This window comes from Sciurus vulgaris (genome assembly GCF_902686455.1).
Source record: "Sciurus vulgaris genome assembly, chromosome: 3".
In the NCBI taxonomy this organism is placed as follows: domain Eukaryota; kingdom Metazoa; phylum Chordata; class Mammalia; order Rodentia; family Sciuridae; genus Sciurus; species Sciurus vulgaris.
Window position 1 is genome coordinate 174338472 of NC_136463.1, and position 5005 is coordinate 174343476.

At 45.2% G+C, this 5005-nt stretch overlaps 1 long non-coding RNA gene across 1 annotated transcript; it reads left to right on the forward strand.

Moving 5' to 3' along the window:
* The first annotated feature begins 3531 nt into the window (after positions 1 to 3531).
* LOC306658527 lies at positions 3532 to 4564 on the forward strand. Its single transcript, XR_013763073.1, has 3 exons — positions 3532 to 3807; positions 3898 to 4147; positions 4295 to 4564. It is a non-coding gene; the product is annotated as an uncharacterized lncRNA (long non-coding RNA).
* Positions 4565 to 5005: the final 441 nt, after the last annotated feature.

The following is a 5005-nucleotide window of genomic DNA, read 5'->3' on the forward strand; positions in this document are numbered from 1 at the left end:
TGGCGGAGGAAACAGAGGCAGAGGAGGGCTCTGGGCGACGTCCGCAGAAGGGAGCTCTTCTGCATCCCGCGGAGGACCCCGGGGTCTGAGTCCCACTGCAGAAGTGCCCGAGGGGCCAGTGAGAGGGCTGCCGTGCCCATCTGCATGAGCCACCGGTGGAGGCCGAGGGGTGGGGAGAGCAGACCCTCGCAATTTCTGCCCCTGCGCCTGGGCGCGACCCGCCCCAGGAGCCCGAGGCCCAGCCTCTGGAGAGTCAGGAGGGTCCCCTGTTAGAATCAAAGCACAGGAAACAACATGGGATGCAAATGGCACAAAAAAAGACTCAAGGGGAGCGACGCAGTGTGGGCTGCCCCTTCTGGGGTGGATCCTGCTGACGGACCCGGGAGCGCGCTGTGAGCTCCCCGGCCGGCAGGGACATGCTGGAGTTCCATCGCCACCCCCACGTGCACCGCTCCTTCGAGGTCTTTGAAAATCTAGCCTCCACTTACCTTTGTGTCCCGGAGGACCCTCAGCGGGGTCAGATGAAGGAGGGAGGGCGTGGTGGGTGTGATTCTGTCCAGCACCAGCCAGCCGGGACACGCTGATGCGTCACTTCTCTCCCAGGCCGGGGGTCCTGATCCACAGTGGGGTTGTGGGACGGGTGGAGGGTTCCACTGGGCACAGAGCGCGGGGCTCAGCCCAGTGTCTGGAGATGCCCACGCCCGGGCAGTGGGCAGAGTCTGCGGTTTCCTGTGCCAGATCCTGCTTTTTTCCTGATCTGAATATTTTGCTTGCTGGGCTGCCTATCGGAAGGGCCCTGCCTCTCCCCATTGAGCAGAATCCTGCACATCCTCCAGGGCTGGTCTCCAAACTCCCCTTGTATCCTGAACCACCGGTGACTGGTCCCACCCCCGGTCTCACCGTCTTGTTTTAACTCTCAGATGATTTCTTCTCTGGCATTTTCTTTGCGTTTCTTTTCCCCGCGATTCTGCGAATCTAATATTGACTTCTCAGCTTGATCTTCTAGATCTCTTGTCTTCTCTATCTCTTTGTTTTTGTGAATCTATTTTTTTGGATCATCTGGATTTTATTCTCCAACCCCCGTTGGAATTTTCTGATTGTTATCATTTAAAATTTTCCAATGGCTCTCTTTTTGTTGCTGATTTTCCCTCTTGATAGAGTATCTTGTGTTTGTTTTATGGGTATAGTGACTAATTAGAGTTTTTGGTTTTGAATTCTATAACCTACTTTACACTGGATGGCAACATTAAAAAATTGTCTGTGTCTGAAACGACTGGTCAACCTTGTCCATTCAGGTTGAAGAGATGGCGGTGGAGAACAGGACCTGTCAGCTGGGTGGCTTTGTCTTTGGGAGGTTGGGGACATTCTAGATGTGATGTTTGCAGTGGGGGTGGGGGGTATTTGCTTTGAGGATGAATCTCTGATGATTAGACTTGTGTGAGGAGGGTGGGGAGACTCTGGTCTCCAGGTTTTCTGAGGAAGTTCAGTGAGGCCAGCCCCCAAAGTCCAAGCCTTCATCCCTTCTGTCCTGCTGGATCTCTAGGGTCAGCAGGGTAGCAGGATGTTTTCCTGGAGTGCACCCCCTTCCATGCAGACTCCAGCCATGGGTTCCTCTCATCAATTTCATATCACTATGCTTCATCTGTTCTCCATCTCCTGGTCACTTGAGTGTCCATCAGCAATAGCCCCTGCCTCTTTATTTTCTCTTTTTTGGGGGTTATAGCCTTTAAAATTGTGTTGCTATGATTTAATGTCAACTCAGGTGGGGGAGAAGTGAAACACATTTTGTTTAGAGCTAGAATTTCTGCTTTCTGCATCATTTATTGAATTAACTATTCAAATCAAGATAGTTTTCTGTACTTGGAATGGAACCACCATTTGATCCAGCTATTCTACTCCCCAGTTTATACCCAAAGGACTTAAAATCAGCATAGTATAGTGACACAGTCACATCAATGCTTATAGTAGCTTAACTCACAATGGTTAAACTATGGAACCAACCTAGATGCCCTTCAACAGATGAATGGATAGATAAAATGTGGTACATATACACAATGGAATATTACTCAGCCTAAAAGAAGAATGAGATTATGGCATTTGCAGGTAATTGGATAGAACTAGGGAATATCATGCTAAGTGAAATCAGCCAATCCCCCAAATCTAAAGGCTGAACATTTTCTCTGATAAGTGGATGCTGATCCATAGTGGGGGGTGGGTAGGGAAGAATGAAGGAACTTTAGGTAATGCAGAGCGGAGTAGGGAGGGGTGGGACGGTGGGGGAGACAGACATTATTACCCTGTATACATGTATAAAAGTAATTTTTTTAAATAAAAAAATAAAGAAGATATTTTCTGTGAATGGGACCTGATTGTAAAAAATGCACAACTCGACTGTAATCAGCATGGGGAAGGAATTGGCCAAGCGTCTGTGGTGCAGAAGGTGCTCTGCGCTTGTGTGTGGGTTCAGCTGGCTTTAACATTTTAATTCCATCACTATTTCTGGTTCACATTTTATCTGCCTCACAAACATGATTTCTCATAGATGGATTCACACATCTGGGGAGCCATTTGCATCTCCATTTTATGGCCTTTTGTAATTTTAGTCTTGACTCTGCACTTGTGCAGGCTTTGAAAGAGATGAGAACACACAGGAAGTGCCCTATGTGGAGAGATTCAGAGTCTAACTTTCCTTCAAAGCTCCAGTCCTCCAGGCTTCCTTCCCTTCCAGAAAAGAACAACTTGGGCATTTTAGGTTCCCTTATCTGCTGCTTTTGGTTTTTTTTTTTTTTTTTTTTTTTTTTTTTTGGTTGTTGTTTGGTTTGGTTTGCTAGGGCAAGTAGGTTATTTCCACTTGTAATTCGCAGAGTTTTCTGAGTTAAGGGGTGTCCTTCCTCCCTTCCCCGTGTCCATGGCACGTGATTATCCTCCTCTGACCCCACATACCCTAGTATACTCTGGATGTTTCCCCTTCAAAAGAAAACCAAATTGGTGATTTTAGTTCATCCAAATAAAAACTATCAAGCAGAGCAGCATGACATGTTCCCTGAGTCCCTTGGGTCCCGTTTCTGGCCATGGCTGTGTCTTGTCACTATCATCCCATGTTATTCAGCTTTCTCATCTGGTGGATGACATTTTCTCAGTCATAAAAAGTTCCATCTCAATTAAAACTGGAGGGAAAATGGTCATTCGTCTACATTATAGGTGGGAAAAAAATATCTTATGGACTTGTCATTGAATATAGAAGAAAGAAACTTCCTGTCTTGTTGGGGTCTCTTGGGGCAGGTGACTGGTCCAGGATGGAAGTGGCTCAGGAGAAAAACTGGGTGATTTCTTTCTATGTTGTTATATTTTGGAAAAGCTGTTACCGTATTCAATAAAATGATCCCAATTAGTTCACAGCATCTTTTCAACACTTTTTTTTTTTTTCTTGCACAGAGTTAAACTTCAATTGAACACATTTCGACTAGTGGCGTGGAGCGCATTCACAATGTTTTGTGGCCATTTTCAACGTCATTTCCAGAATGTCATCATTTCAAACTGAAGCTCCACAGCCACGAAGCACTAACTCCTGTCCCACTCTCTTTACCGTTCTTGTAACCTCACTCCACTCCTTGTGCCTATGACCTAATCCTGGGCATCTCTGTGGAGCATTGGCTGTTTGTCCTCTGTTCTGGCTTACTGCACCTGGTTCATCTGCATGTGTCAGAATTTCACCCCACCTTTGTGAGACAGGAGCTTGGTATGTTGTCCAGGCTGGACTTGTGATCCTCCTGCTTCAGGCTCCTGTGTGGCTGGGATTACAGGTGTGTGCCCCTGCACCTGGGTCTTCACCTGTTAGTCTTAATGATAATGCAGTGTAGATATACCCCAGATCTTGTTTCTTCATTCACCTGGTAGTGTACATTTGGGTTATTTCCCTTTTGGTTACTGTGAGAAACGTTATGAACATCGTGCACAAACGTCTGATTGATCTCCTGTTTTCACGTCTTTGGGTACATATCCAGAAGTGGAATTGTGAAATCCTTTGATAATTCTGTTTAAATGTCTTGAGGAACCACCAAACTGTTTTTCTACGGCGTCAGAATACTATTTTACAAATGAGGAAATGAGGCTTCGAAAGGTTGTGTTACTTGCCCAACATCATGTGGTACGTATTAATGTGCCTAGGTAGTGCTTTCCAGACAAAGACTCTCAATTAATGGTTATTCTTTTCCTTTCCCCTTCTGATGCTAATTCAGATACACTGGCTTAAAGTTTAAATTTACTTAATCCCTTTTCTTTCATTGTCTTATAGATACCACAAGAGTAAACAATCTCCCTAATCTTGGCTAAAATAATTCAAGAAACTTCTCATAAGGGCAAGTTCAAGGCCAATCAGGAGAAGAACAGTACCTTTCAAGCATTTCATGCACTAATTACAAACCATCCTTCTCAGTTGAGCCTTTTCCCAGAAGTCTTTGCTGGTGATAGTCAATATAGTTTAAGGATCTTTTATCATTTTCTTTTTTTTAAATTTATTTTTATTGTAAACAAATGGGATACATGTTGATTCTCTGTGCATAGAGTAAAGGCATACCATTTGTGTAATCATACATTTACATAGGGTAATGGTGTTTGATTCATTCTGTTATTTTTCCCTACCCCCCACCCCTCCCTCCCCTCTTTTCCCTCTATACAGTCCCTCCTTCCTCCATTCTTGCCCCCCCTCCAACCCCCTATAATGTGTCATAGTTTAAGGGTCTTGAGAGTAACAGAATTACTTTATAAGTTATTGTAATGCAGACTTTCCACAACTAAAAATCCACAACTGGACCTTTCCCCCGCCAATCCCAAATACACAGGGTAGAATTAGTGAGGTCACACTGGGGGTGGGCAGCCTGGGTAGGAAGTAATTTGTAAGAACTCTGAAGTTGAATTTGGGACTCCACAGTCCTTTCTTTGTCACAAGTCTGCTTCTTCATGTCCACCTTTAGTACACCCTGCCTTCTAGGCGGCCAGTGACCCT